Genomic DNA, 15,095 nt, shown 5'->3' with positions numbered 1-15,095 from the left:
TGCAGTAGTTAAACTGTCATTTAGATTCTTGACCTTGGAAAGATAATCTTTGATGGAAAGACCTGCTTTCTTGATCGAGTATAGCACATGCCTCATACCGGAGAGCTTGATAGTTGACTTAGCGCCAAGTCGTCGATCAATGGTTGTCCAAATATCAAAGCTGGTCCTAGCCGCTGTTAAATGTACCAAAATATCATCAGAAACTATGGACAAAAGCCACGATGCCAAGAACTTATCTTGTTTATTATGGACAAGAAACACTGGATTCGCCACAAGCTGACCACCAGAATCAGATATGAAGGTAGGAGGAGGAAGTGTGGTGCCTAGTACAAACCCTTCTAGACTATACCCTTCGAGGATCAACAGCAACTGATGCTTCCATAACAAGAAATTCTGTTCACTGAGTTTAATAGTATCATGCTTGGCAAAGTAATGAATAGTAGATGAGTAAGGAACCCCAGAATCCTGTTGATGAACTGCTGCCCCAGAGTTGCTAGAGTGCCGAGGCGTGTCAACTTTGGGAATACTGTCTGTAGCCATGAACACAGCCAAGAGAGAAAGGGAAAAAAAACTATACCAGAAACACCATGGCTCTTGATACCATATTAAGATAGACTGAATTCATTATTGAACAAGAAATGAATACTGACTATTTAATACAGTAGGTTAGCAACTACTAACTGAAAACTAACTGACTAACTATACAACAACTGTACTTAACTAACTTTCAGCTAACTCTTATTCCTAACACCTCCTCGGTTTCTAAAACCCCAACAATACAATAAACCAAATAGAACAAGACAATAAAATCAATAGTTAGAAAATAAGAGAAGTCTTAAACTCGACAAATGGCGAACGCTTAACTGTTGGAGTGTCTCCAGGTGTTTGTTCGACATTCTGGACGATGAGGAGAAAGAGGTCGGTGAGAGAAAATGCATACTTGAAAATAGAGGCCATCTAATAGATGGAGTAGAATATCAGAGACAAGGAAGGTCGAGGCTCAAGGATGGACTTTTTGGGGTTTTCAAAGAGTTTTCTGAGAAATCAAATTGGAGAACTTGAAAGAAGGGAAAGAGGGGAGTTTCCTAGAGCAAGGCAACTTGAGTGGAGTTTGAATATGGTTATGGTAAATGGCGATGGTGTTGGAAGAAGAAAGTATGGATGGAAAATTAAATGGAAATAAAAAATATTTGTAAAGTTAATTAATTAAATAATTAATTTTTTTTATTTTTCAATTATTTTTAATTAATAATATTAAAATAAAAGTGAAAAATAATTTAAATTAAATTATTTTTTAATACATCTGACATAATCTGATTAGTTGAGATTTAAAATTCAATCGCATCAAGATTACCTAACAAAAATACCAAGACGGCTTATAATTTTCAAGTTTAAAATTAATTAAGTCCCAAAACCGTTTTGAATACCAAATAGGCAAAATTGCCTATTAACTCTTTAAAATTCATGTTTCTCAAGTTTAAATTCTAAAATCATCTTATTTTACTAAAAACTATGAAAAGAAAAAAAATCCATGTATTAATAATTGTTATTTTGTAAAGATAAGATATTTTAATAGTCTTGATTTATTCACGACATCAACTAAATCAAGAGTTTAATATAAACATAAATGTTAATAGTAATAAAAATAATTCAAATAGACTTTGGGGCTTGATGAATTGGATCCAAAAATTCAATTAGATATTTCAAATGTATACCCAATACAATCAAAGGTGATGGGTTACACCAAAGCCCAATTTTCAATTGTTATAAAAGCCAATGGAAACCATGGTTTGTTTCTAGTAGACCCTGACTGAAAGTGAAAAAGCTTATAATTTTAATCCTAAATGAAATTGAGAGAGGAGATGAAATGCATAAATCAGATAAAAAGTTAACCTTTACTCGAAGAACTGAATGGGTTGTTCCAAGTTTGTGATAATGGGATTATTTCAAATAATATTAGAAACACAAGAAATAAAAATGTTTCATGTTGATTTTGTATCAATTGCAGATATGGGGTGGTTCAATATTAAAAATGAAGAGAATCATATGCCCAAAAAGTAGTAAAGTAACGTTTGTTATCTATAGTTTCTAATGTCTACAATTAAGCTTTGGAGTAGTCCTTTGTTGATGCCGGCAAGCTAGAGTATGAGAGTTCAAACTTCGGTTAAAATCGAATTAACTGGCTGAATAGATTTAATTCGGTTAATCAATTGGTGGTTGAACTTAGTTCGGTTGGAGGTTGGTTAATGGTTTTTTAGAATTTTGTTCATCGGTTAATTCTGTTCAAAATCGGGTAATTAATTGAATTAACCAAACTTAACAACTAATATTATGTGTTAATTTCAAGACTTATGTAGTGTTTTTAATTATGTAGTGTTTCAAGACATAAAATTTCGGTTAATTTGGTTAACTTTGAAAACAAAGACATATATTTCGGTTAATTTCAATGTATTTTTTTATATGTTTTACACTTGTTTTAACCAAAAGACAAAAACATATAAATTTCGGTTAACCGAAATATTTCAGTTCGGTTAATTTTTTTTGAAAAAAATTTTGATTTGGTTAAAGGTTAAAGGATTATACAGTTCGATCAATGCTAATTCAGTTTGGTTAATAACTGAACCGACCATTTGAACACCCCTAAGCTAGAGTGAATGTGAGGTTGGGTTAGATATTTGGGTTATCTGTAAGACAAAGCAAATTAAAAGGCATTAGAGATTGTGTTATGAGACGCTTTCCAATGATCAAGTCGCTATTTTTTGTAAATGGGAGAAAAATATGGAAGATGATAATGAAGAAATCGAGTATAGATGAAAGGTCATACCTGAGGTCAAGCTGAGATTCAATACTTATAGCTGAGATTCCCAGGAAAGTTTGGAGGGGTCACAGACGGTCTCATTTAAAACCCAAACTCTTAGACTAAACTTCCTCTAATATAATTTTTAGTAAAATAACAAAGAAGGATGAGGAAGACGAGAAGAATGATAAAGACTTTGATTTTTGTTGTGTGAAATACAAGGAAGATAGCCTCCTATTTATACTATTAGCTGAAGGGCAAAATAGTAAAAATACAGGGGCAGTATTGTAAAAAAATGTAACAATTTCGAAACTGTCCCACCATATCCGCAATAGTCAAAACGTTGAAGATTTTTTGTAATTGAAAAATCCTGAAAATTATCTATGTTGTTTATAAAAAAATTATCCAAAAAGAAACATACATGGTACATGTCGTAGACATATGTTAACACGGACCAGGCAGGGTGACGGGGGTGGTGGCATGTGTCAGGCCTTCAACCCAATTACTCAATGAGGGTAAGGAGTAAGGCTATATTTAAACCATTTCATTAACCTATACACAACCAATGTGAGATTTCTTTGCATTACCCACATTCCCCATTAATCAAAGAAATAATTTTTTTTTGAAAAGATGGGAAAAAGAGGAATAGTGAAATTAGCCGCTTAAGTACTAGTATCTATTAGATTGACACTAATACATAGTGAAATAAGCAATTCTTCTCTTAACAAATGAACGAATCTAGAACTCGTTAAAATAAGAGTAAACTCATAACACACGACTAATCTCAGGTCTAATTGAGTTTCGTAATAGATCAACAATTTAGCCAATATATCTCGGGATGCTGATAAATGATCTAAAAAAATGATCCAACGTCTTTCATAGAAGGTGGCTAATCCTTCATTAAAAGCATTTAATAAGCTCAACCTCTTAGTTTAAAATTTCGATGAATTCATCAAGCCCGTCTTAGCAGAACCACCCAAACTCTAAGCTATGAACTCATTAAGAGTAAGGAGCTCATCCTTATACATGTACTTTGTGCGCCATAGGATAGATAAAGATGTATATTATGAGCATGGTTTCATTTGACCACATTGAACTTAAAAGACTAAGTTAGGTATCCATCATGAATTCTTTAACCAATAGGATCGACATCACGATGAGGAAATTCATGTCATTGAGACGAGGAGCTATTCCCAAGACACATTGCGAGAGGAATGTTGCGTGGTCGTGACATGACAGACTACATGTTTTGGGCATGTTTTGTTATCTTTGCATTTTGGTCCTGATTTTTGTATTATATGATTGGAGTCCTTAGATAGGTTAAAATGACTTGAAAATTTGCATGATTAAGTCATATGTGTTAAATTTCATAATTTTACTCTTAATTTTGCAAAATGGTTTTTCTTGACATTTTACAAAGTTTATGTTTTAGTCCTTTAAATTTGTTCTGAAATTAAACAAGTTTTACTTATCGATTTTCAATAATTCCTTCAAATATTGTCTTCTTTAATTCTCTACTGTATGCACATGTGCTTGATTTGATGTTTTATGAGTATTTGCATAACATTATAAAATGACATTTTTACCTCTATTCCTATTTTACTGTATTGTGATAAATAAAGCATGACTTAGGGTTGAATGTTTATTTTAATGGCTAACTGAGTAATATGCATGTGTTGCGTGGTGCAAATGATGGTTTATGTAGTGCGTTTTGGTGGTTGGTAAGGAGAGCCACGTACATGGCTAATGTGACGTTTCAAATTTGGGTCGAACCCTCCCGACGGGGTTTGGGCGCCACAATAGAAAGGCCTAAGAAATTGTGATTATCACAAGAAAAGTATAGTGAAAAGGTACTTTAAAGATATAAAATGGGTAGAGTTAAAGTGGAGAGCACACCCATTGCTTTGTACTTCATATTGAGTGTCCAACGAAGTCATTCCATAAAAGAAAAAGATAAAAACTACATGTAAAATGTTCCTTAATTTTTAGCTATAGGTAGTTTGATCATGCAATGGTATGCACGAAACCGAACTTGGCCTACTTTGTTGGTATAATTAGTTGGTTTCTTTTAAAATCTAGGTAGAGAGTATTAGAATGTAGTAAAGTGGATTATGAGATATCTTGAAGGCACCTTCAACTTGAAACTTTGTTTTAGTAATGGGAAAATTGTTCTAGTTGGCTACACTAATTTAAACATGGTTGAAGATACTACTTCAAGTTACTTGATCACCTTTGTAGGGGAGCTATTGAAGGGAAATCTAGATTGCAAAAAATGTGTTGCATTTGTCACAATTGAGTTAGAGTTCAGTGCAACAACCAAAGCATGCAAGGAGTTTCTTTAGAGAAAAATATTTATACAAGAACTCGACTTTGCTCAAGAGAGGCATGCATATTTTTTTTATAGCCAAAGTGCTATCATCTCGGTAAGGATTCGACCTGCCATTCTAGGTTTAAACATATTGATGTTAGATATCATTAGATACAAAAAATTCTTGAAGCTAAAATGTTAAGGCTTGAGAAAACTCATACAAGTGACACTAGTATTGATATGTTGACTAAAGCCTTACAAAAAAGAAAGTTTGAATCCTGCCCGTAGATCCCCTTGTACAAGCCCAAATTTACCCGTTACAGGCCCAAAACCCAAGCCAAATTAAACCTACACTAAGCAGCCCCAAAATAATCCATGGCCCAATATCCACCCCAAACAACACTGACCCAAAGTTACAAGCCCAAACCTTGCCTCTCTCGGTTGTAGCGGAGTTGTTGAAGACAACAGATCTTTCCTTCCTGCATCGACAGCGAAGCAGATCGAAGACACAAACATTGCCTCTCTCGGTTGTAGTAGAGCTGGTTGAAGACAACAGATCTTGCGTTCCTGCCTTGACAGCGAAGCAGATTGAAGATACAAACCTTGCCTCTCTCGGTTGTAGTGGAGCTGGTTGAAGACAACAGATCTTGCCTTCCTGCATTGACAGCAAAGCAGATCGAAGACACAAGCCTTGCCTCTCTCGATTGTAACAGAGCTGGTTGAAGACAACAGATCTTGCCTTCCTGCATTAACAGCGAAGTAGATCGAAGACACAAACCTTGCCTCTCTCGGTTGTAGCGGAGCTAGTTGAAGACAACAGATATTGCCTTCCTACATTAACAGCAAAGTAGATTGAAGACACAAACCTTGCCTCTCTCGGTTGTAGCGGAGCTGGTTGAAGATAACAGATCTTACCTTCCTGCCTTGACAGCAAAGCAGATTGAAGACACAAACCTTGCCTCTCTCGGTTGTAGTGGAGCTGGTTGAAGGCAACAGATCTTTCCTTCCTGCATTGACAATGAAGCAGATCGAAGACACAAACCTTACCTTCCTCGGTTGTAGTAAAGCTGGTTGAAGACAATAGATCTTGCCTTCCTGCATTAACAGCGAAGCAGATCGAAGACACAAACCTTGCCTCTCTCGATTGTAGCGGAGCTGGTTGAAGACAACAGATCTTGCCTTCCTGCATTAACAGTGAAGTAGATCGAAGACACAAACCTTGCCTCTCTCGGTTGTAGCGGAGCTAGTTGAAGACAACAGATCTTGCCTTCCTGCATTAACAGCGAAGTAGATTGAAGACACAAACCTTGCCTCTCTCGGTTGTAGCAGAGCTGGTTGAAAATAACAGATCTTCCCTTCCTGCCTTGACAGCAAAGCAGATTGAAGACACAAACCTTGCCTCTCTCGGTTGTAGTGGAGTTGGTTGAAGGCAAAAGATCTTGCCTTCCTGCCTTGACAGCGAAGCAGATTGAAGACACAAACCTTGCCTCTCTCGGTTGTAGCGGAGCTGGTTGAAGACAACAGATCTTGCCTTCCTGCCTTGGCAGCGAAGCAGATCGAAGACACAAACCTTGCCTCTCTCGGTTGTAGCGGAGCTGGTTGAAGACAACAGATGTTGCCTTCCTGCATTGATAGCGAAGTAGATCGAAGACACAAACCTTGCCTCTCTCGGTTGTAGCGGAGCCAGTTGAAGACAACAGATATTGCCTTCCTGCATTGATAGCGAAGTAGATCGAAGACACAAACCTTGCCTCTCTCAGTTGTAGCAGAGCCGGTTGAAGATAACAGATCTTGCCTTCCTGCATTGACAGCAAAGCAGATCGAAGACACAAACGTCGCCTCTCTCGGTTGTAGCGGAGCTGGTTGAAGACAACAGATCTTGCCTTCCTGCATTGACAGCGAAGCAGATCGAAGACACAAACCTTGCCTCACTCGATTGTAGTAGAGCTGGTTGAAGACAACAAATCTTACCTTCCTGCATTGACAACGAAGCAGATCGAAGACACAAACCTTGCCTTCCTCGGTTGTAGTGGAGCTGGTTGAAGACAACAGATCTTGCCTTCTTGCATTGACAGCGAAGCAGATCGAAGTTACAAATCCTATCTCCCTGGCCAGCAGTGGAATAGATTAGAAATTGTAGATCTTGTCTTCCTAAGCAGCAGCGGAGCAGATCGAAGATAGTGAATCTTATCTTCCCAAGACAACGGAGAAGCAGATTTAAGTCATTAGTTCTATCTCCCTAAGTAGTAGTGGAGTAGGTTGAAGATTGTAGAATCTGTCACCCTAAGCAGTAGTGGAGCAGATCGAAGATGGTGAATCTTATCTTCCCAAGACAGTGGAGAAGCAGATTTAAGCCATTAGTCCTATCTCCCTAAGTAGTAGTTGAATAGGTCAAAGATTGTAAATTCTGTATCCCTAAGCAGTAGTGGAGCAGATCAAAGACGGTGAATATTATCTTCCCAAGATAGTAGGGAAGTAAATTTAAACCACAAACCTCACCCCCTGAAGTTACAACAGAGTGGATTGAAGCTACAAGTCTTGTCTTTTTGAAGTTGCAGTGGAACGGATCGAAGCAACAAGGCACAGTGGACTGGCGTGAAACTACTTGAGGAAGAGAAGCTCCAGAAGAAGTCCAGACTTGGCGAGACCGGGCAAATTTGGTCTTTCTTGGTCTTTGCTCTGTTCTCGTTACACGACAACGAGCAAAGAGGGGTAGCTGTACAAGCCCAAATTTACCCGTTACAGGCCCAAAACCTAAGCCAAATTAAACCTACACTAAGCAGACCCAAAATAATCCATGGCCCAATATCCACCTCAAACAACACTGACCCAAAGTTACAGGCCCAACAGACCCAAACCCAAAAACTAAAGTCAAACTAGGGTTTCAGAAAAGCTGAAACCCTAGCTCCTAGTGCCGCCGCCGCACAACCACTTGCCCACTTGCCACCGTCACGATCACATCGCCACCAACTGCCGCCTGCAGCACCTGCAAAAGAAAAGAAAACACGCAATAGCAGTGGAAAGGGGTTGTAACAAAAATCGGCTATAAAGCCATGAAAAAAACAAATCTGTAAGGGGGAAGAGAACCGATCTGAAGGTTTTGTAAAAAAGGAGTCTCTTCCTCGTTTTTTTTACAAGCATTACTTAGAAATAAAAAGAACAAAAAGAAACAGACTTAAAACAAAACATTCAAGGTAACTTTTTTTTTTCCTTTTCTATACGCATTTAGTCTTATTTTATTTTATTTTTTTCTCTCCTAACAACAATATATATTAGTACAAGAGTTTTTAAATAAAAAATAAATTTTTTTTCCTTCTTTTGAAATTTCCTACCATCAGACACGGTGGCCACATGACGCCGACACAATGACGACGTGGCGGCCCTGTTCGCCGGTTTCTGGGGAGAGGAGAGGATTTTTTTGAGAGCTTTTCTGGAGTTTTTTTTTTGAAGAGAAAGAAGAAAAATGAATTTTTGAAAAAAAAACCTGGCTTAAGTAGGCTTCCAAAACGACGTCGTTTTGGCGACCTCTCGAGCACCAAAACAGCGCCGCTTTTGGCCCCACCATGGTGACCCGATCCTGGGGGAGGATCCGCGTGTTTTTGGCTTTTGGGTTATTTACGCAATTGGTCCCTCCAATTTTGTGGCACTTTCAAGGAAGTTTTTTGCATATTTGCAATTTTGCCATGAATTTTCGCGTCTGTTTCGATTTGGTCCCTCGACCATGTGCGTGCGTTTCACTGGAACGGCGTCGTTTGGTCAGCAAGGGAATATTTCCCTTTTCAGTCCCTCCCTTTTTGTGCGTGTCGCAAGTTGATCCTTTTCGTCTTTTTACTTTCAAATCAGCCCTGTTTTTTCGTTTTATTTCAATTTAGTCAGTGTTTTTTAGCATTTTTATTATTTAAGCTTATTATTGTTGTTGTTAGTATTATTAATTATTATTAATTTTATTTTCCTTTGTTACTATTATATTTAATACATTAATTAGTAATATATATATATATATATATATTATTTAGCTTTATTTTATATCTATATATATGAGCGCATACATACATATTTATAATATATATACGTACATAACCTTTTTATTTTATATAGATATAAATACTTATATGATATATATACTTTACACTTCATATATATGTACGCATATGCATATATTTTTCAATTTATATCTATATATATACATACTTATGTTTTTATGCTTTATAATTTATATATATATACATAGATATGCATATTTGTTTTTTATATGTATATACATTCATATAATTTATAATTTATAATTTAAATATATAGATGCACATACATAAATATTTCATTTTATAATTCGTATTGTTATCGTTGTTTTATTTGATATTTATTTATTCATTTATTGAAGTGTTCATTATTTTTATGAAATGCTTTAGATTTTTATTCATTTATTATTTCATGTATCTTTGATTTGTTTATTATGTATTTTATTTGTTGCTCATTTTAATTGTGCTTGTATTATTTCACTTACATTATCATCATCATTCTATTACACCCATTTTTTATTTAGATTTCAAAAAAGAAATTTTAAAAATAAGTAATATTCGGTATTTTAGATCTTCGAGAGAATCGAGCCCTAACGTATTGGGTTCCGACTTTCTTTGTTGAACTTAAATAATCGAGATTACTCTTTTAAAAATGATAAGAAGCTCGTTATCGAGAATTCAATACGCTGTGTCCTAACGCACTGGATATGACACGTTGTTTTCTCGAGACGAGGATTTTTCGCAATAAATGCAATATCCAATGTTTAATATTTTGAGAAATTGTGCCCTAACGTATTGGGTTGCGATTTCTTCATTTGATTTAAACAATTGAATATTCTTTTAAACTTTATTACACGAATCTTTCCAAACTTAAGTTTTAAACGATATCAGGAATTAAAAAAAGATCATGTCCTAACTTACTGGTTGTGATCCCTTTTTTAATCCAAGATAGTTAAATATATTTTAAATAAGCATTTTTCATTCGTGTATCGGAAATTCGAGACATGGTGTCCTAACTTACTGGATATGATTCTCTTTCTCGAATAACGTAAAATATACCCCTTTTCCTGAAAATTTTCAACGTTTTAATACAAGGATCGTATTTTTTAAAATTCTTCAAAGTTCTCAATTTTCGACATTAAGACATTAACTAATCAACTAGGTACCAATTTTGGGCGTTACGAGGGTGCTAATCCTTCCTCGTACGTAACCGACTCCCGAACCCGTTTTTCTAAATTTCGTGGACCAAACTTGTTGTTTTAATAAAATCAAACCGTTTATAAAAAACAACCACTTTTCGAGGTGATCCAATCACACCTCATAAAAAAAGGATTGGTGGCGAATCCCGTTTCATTTTTCAAAACCCAAGTCGACCCCGTTTTCCATCCAAAAAATGGTGTCAACACCCCTGATGTGGGAATACACCCACTTTAATGGTTTTTTATATGCTTTTATTTTTGTTTTCCTTTTTATAATTGGGCATGTGAACAAAATTAAGTGCATTTGGCCCATTTTGATATTTGAGAAAGAGAGAGTTGGTAAAAGCTTAAAACATAGAGAGAAAAAAAGAAATTAAACCAGATTTGATAAACTCTTCAATAGGAGGTTCATTTGTAGTTTGATTAAACCGATTTTTGTATATCGACTAGAAGGCTTGAGGATCTTCATTTTGTAGAGTTGGAATTTCCATCAGTGAATTTCATTTTTTTGATGAAATTCTCAAATTTTTTCTCTTGTTTGCTCAAGATCTCTTGTTATTAATCTAGTTGGAGTTTCATACTTGTTGTGTGGTTGTTAGGGGTGTACAAAATTCGGGTAAAACTGAAAAAATTCGTTTAACCGACTGAATTCTGTTAATCGGTCAGTTAATTGAATTAATTCGGCTAGGGTCGATTAATAATTTTTTGGGTTTTCGGTTAACGGTTAATTTGGTTCGAAACCGGTTGGTTAACTGAATTTTTTTCAGTTTAACCGAAAAATTAATAAATAAAATTATAATATATAAATATTAGCCCACTACCCACCCAGACCCAATTCAATATAAACTCAATCCAATATATATATACCCAAGTACCCAACCCAACCCAATCCTAAAAACTACAAATAATTCAATAATATTTGTAATAGAAGCAATAAGACTTACATGCTTCAGAAAGTCGATCGACATAATAAAAAAAAATAAAAAAAGCATAGTTTTCGGGTTTTTTTTGAAAAAATTTTGGTTCGGTTAATGGTTTAAAAGGGTTGGTTATTTCGGGTAATGGTATTTCGGGTCGGTTAACCGATTGAACACCCCTAGTGGTTGTATATTATGATCTTGTAGAAAACTTTTGATTATACGAAGCTTTTAAGTGAAATCTCAAGTCCAATAATTTTTCCCTTTTGATTTGAAAGGATTTTTCATGTAAAATTGTATCTCATTTGATTTGTTGATTTGTGATTATTATGGTTGATTCATATTGTTAAAAGAGCATATATCTTATACATATATTGTGCTTGTCATAATTATCAAATTATATTTATTGGGAGAGAAAGAACTCTAGTTGTGCTTCTGTGTTGTTGGATAGATTCGATTTCTTCCCATCATTTGTGAATAATGCAAGTTTTAGAATAGTTTTCAATTCACTAAAACAGCCATGAAACATTCTCTGTGTTTGCATAATTTGATCAAATTCTTCTATTAGTCCCTATATTATACGTAAATTATAAAATTAGTTTCAGTAATCAATTATAGTTCTTACATTTTTAAAATTTCAATTCCAATTATGTCAAATTCTACTATTAGTGTCATCCTAGTTAAATCAATCATGTCAAATGGTGGTAGTTGTAGATTTAGTCATTTTCTCCAATTTGATTAATTTTAATCCCATACTTTATAAATTTTAAAACTTTAGTCCTAACTCAAATGGTAGTCATTAAATCAATTGAATAAAATAATAAGTTAATATGACATTATATATGTGATATTACATTTCCCACATGAGATTTTAAAATACTTTAATTTAAATAATTGAAGTACTATTATTTAAATCGAAATTAATTAAAATTGTAAAAATTAAAACAATCAAATCAAACGGTAAAACTGACGAGTTTAACATTACTTTTAAAAGTACTTTTAAAATAAAAGCATTATTAAAAAATGCTTTTAAGTTTTTTCAAAAATATTTTAGGATAAAAGATATTTTACAAAAATAGAAATAAAAGTTTGAATTTTTTAAGAAGTACGTTTTGTCCAAAAATACTTCTCACCTGGAAAGCGTACGTAGAATAAAAAAGATAAATATAGCAAAACTAAAAATTTCGCATGCCGAAGCCGGCAGCCAATATATATATTCTCGTTGGTGCAAGGCAAACATCCTGAACTGACAAGAAATGCAGAGAGCTGTGATGACATTTGAATGCTTTAAATCCCAAATTAAAGCTCATCTGCATTATTAGCTAACATACTGATCAGGAAGGTGCAGGCATTAAATCAAGTCAAGTAACATGCTAAAACCTATTATTGAACAGTGACCTGCTGGCCATCAATACCTGATTTATTAATCATATACCTCAATGAACTCTCATGCAAGCTTCTTCCTAACCTCATTAACTCAATTATGAACGCAAGGAGACAACTGTAGCAGTGTTTAATGTTTGATCCAAAGGCAATGATTAATCCATTCATAACTTTATTTACTGATTTTCCATATGCAATTTGAGCTCATACTCTCCCATCTTTGTGTTATTCTTTTATATTATTTTTACTATTACCCAAAATTTAAATTTATATCTACGTATAAGATAGTATGTAATAATGTTGTTAAAAGGAAGAGGAAATTAAGGAGATAAACTTGTGGTCTTTCACAATTTAATCCTTTTCCTTTCTTTTTACTACAAGACAGTTTTGTACATGGAGAAATTTTGAATCTAAAAATCATCATATGCACTAGTAAATAATAAGGTTTAATTATGCCTTTTGGTCCTTGTACTCTTTAGACTTTTGTACTTTAGTCAATCTGTTTTATTATTAAGAATTTAATCTCTTTACTGGTTTAATTAATAACACAATAGTTAAATTTGAATACATAATGTTTTAATGTTGATTTAAAAATTAAATTCTAATTAGACATACAAAATAAAATTTATCACAAATTCAATTACCATGTGAAGTTTAGTTTTTAAATGAGAGAAACAGAGAAACTAACATCACAGGGATTGGAAGCACATATACCACAATAAGAAGACAAATTTTTGGAAACCTCTTTACTCACCTGGAAGACAAAGGGTTAGGGGTTAGGGGCAGGCATGTATTGGACGGGGCAAATGTAATGCTAACTCTTTCACTGATTGACGTATGAAGGAAGGTGATGTGGGAAAGAAGTTGCATGATATAATAACTTGGTGATGGGACTAAGAAATAATTAATGCTAGAGTGTAACAGAGGCAAAGCCATTTACAAATCACAGTAACTTCACGTGCAACTCTGACCCTAGTATGCAACCAAAGCCATTTTTTTGCTATAAAATGTAAACACTATTACAGCAGCCACCATTTTAAATGTCCAAATTGATACAACAACCCAAGTCTGAGATTATGTTAGTATGTACATAACAGGCACTACAAACAGCATCTTAAAATCTTGTCTACACTCTTAAAAAGAATGGACACAGCTCTTAACCCCATATTTTTTTACACAGCATAGGGTTAATGGAAGTTGAATAGTTTAAATGGGAGGAACACGAGGCCAAGCAAAGCAAGTGGTGCATGCCTTGCTTTATTTATTTTAATCTAGTCACTTACTAGGGTTTTGAGCTCATTACCTTGCTTTTATCAATCTTATTTTTGTACTATTATAATGGAATCTTTTGGTCATAACCCAACCTTGACTTCATTTTTGTTGTTTTTTTTTTTGGCATGTGGGGTTACTGATTTTTAGCGGATTTTTGTTCTATTTCTGATCAATTTTATTGTAGACTGATTTTTTTTTATAATTACATTGAATCTCAATTAAATTAATCGGACTAGAGAATAAATCTTTTCTAAGACAATACTTACACTCAGGACCATTCTTAAGGTTTATCGAGTTCTTTTTTACTGAACCCAACATCGATTATTGCAGAGTGACTTCAAACTGCAGCAAAGATGAATAACTCCAGCTGCCAACTAGCCAAAACAGGGAGATTTGACCCTTGGTTTGGGTTTTGGAAATGCAAAACAACATCTCATTCCATTTTTATATTATTATATAATAATTCAATTACGCATCTACACTGTGACCACTCTGTCAAATGCTTCACCAGGATTTCAACCTAATGAAAAGCCAGATGTAAGTGAATTGAGACTCAAGAATTACAATAAAGTCGGTGGGATCTTAGTCTTATTTGGTCTGCTGCCAATTTTACATGTATACTTGCTATGAGGAAATATATAATTAGCAAATAATTAATTATAATTCTCTGATAATGAGTTTTTCTTGCACAGTGTCTTCAAAATGGACCAACCAAAACTCAGTTTCTTGTTTCATCAAAAGTCATTATCAACCCATCGTGTAGGTTACTTTAAATAAAGTAGAAATTTAACCAGCCATGATAACATTGTTAATTTGAATGAAGCCCCATGTCCCTACATAGATGATAGGAAGTTAAGAAGAATATATATATATATATTTGAAGTTGGTTCCAAACAAAACAAGAAAGAAACAACAAAAAGATGAACCTCATCATCCATTAATAATAATCTTCTCAGTCATCATCCACAAAATTGAAAGGCATGCAATGGGCATAAATAATTAGAGCCACAGAGAAATTTGCTTAGCTAATTGAAAATCATGGCCGACCCGTTGTGCTGGAGGGTGATGTCTACAAAAAAAAGCTAAGATATAGAGTATGACATGGCAATGAAAATGGGGGAGATAGAGAGGGGTGGGGGGTGGGGTCCAATTGGTGTTGTCTGGTGACTTAGGGGGCACTGCACGCCCTTTCATGCCCCA

Source organism: Gossypium raimondii, chromosome 13, assembly GCF_025698545.1.
Source record: "Gossypium raimondii isolate GPD5lz chromosome 13, ASM2569854v1, whole genome shotgun sequence".
Lineage (NCBI taxonomy): Eukaryota > Viridiplantae > Streptophyta > Magnoliopsida > Malvales > Malvaceae > Gossypium > Gossypium raimondii.
This window is presented reverse-complemented; position numbering follows the sequence as displayed.